We start from the raw sequence: 1,080 nt of genomic DNA on the forward strand, positions 1-1,080 counted from the left end.
ACGTGTGCCCATGCTGATCCTTAATCCGGATATTTTATTCGTATATTTTGATGGAAATATGCTGTTGCGAAATCATAAAATATCTGTCGTTGCCGCTGCCGTTGTCGTTGCGTGAGCTGAACGCGAACAAATAACCGACGATTGCGAAATCTCCTTATTGTACCTGCCGCTTTCCCCGACAAGAGGAATCGATTGGATATTCGGTGAAATGCACGATTGGGGCTCACTCCTCGCCAAGGCACCACAAAACTACACGACCTCCGCTACCGGTACGCTGTGGGGCGCGCAATTTTGTGGTCGGGTCGCTGGCTGGCTCCTACAGTACTGTATAAGGCTTGGACATGTGAAGCCTTGGTCGATGTGGAAAGAATAGACTAGGTAACGTGACGGATCACTGAACAGCCGAATTTAACCTGCATTCATTCGACCATATCTCGTGAAGTTCAAATGGCCACGACCTAAAAGAGGCAGTGTCGAAATCCCTGGTTTAAGCTTTATCCCATCATCTGAATACAGATTCATTTAAAGAGTTTTAATCAGGGCAATAAAAATGACAAAGTTTGTCGCTCAAACTGGCGATCAGTGAACAACGAAACTGGTTAAGCTCAAGTCAAGTACGGATAAATTCTGTGGCTGTGGATCCCCTTGGAGTTGAATATGCACATTGAGTGAATCGAACTTGCCGGGACGGGATTAGGCGTCGTCGACTTGAACGAACGGGTTGGCTGGGCTGTCGATTGTTGATCATCGTTTTATTATCCGGATGTTTATCGGTATCGACGATGTACTGGTACTGTATCGTTTCCTGGAGAACATGGTGAAAACTTCAAAGAATTGTATACCGCTTACGCTTTGGGCGCAGTCTTCCTGTGAATCGTCCAATTACTCCGTGATTCGTAGTGCGCACTACTTTTGTAGTATCGTCAAATCCCTCTATTGATTTTTACTTCAATTGATTAAAGTATACTACCTCCGATTGGAAATGAATGTTGTAGAATAAACAGTACTGAACGTATACTATGTAACATTAGGGCCTGTTCCAAGTAGGTATTTTTATCAAATGAAAAAGTGGTTCCAAGT

The sequence above is a fragment of the Aphanomyces astaci genome, assembly GCF_000520075.1.
Source record: "Aphanomyces astaci strain APO3 unplaced genomic scaffold supercont1.121, whole genome shotgun sequence".
NCBI classification, from domain to species: Eukaryota; Oomycota; class Saprolegniomycetes; order Saprolegniales; family Verrucalvaceae; genus Aphanomyces; species Aphanomyces astaci.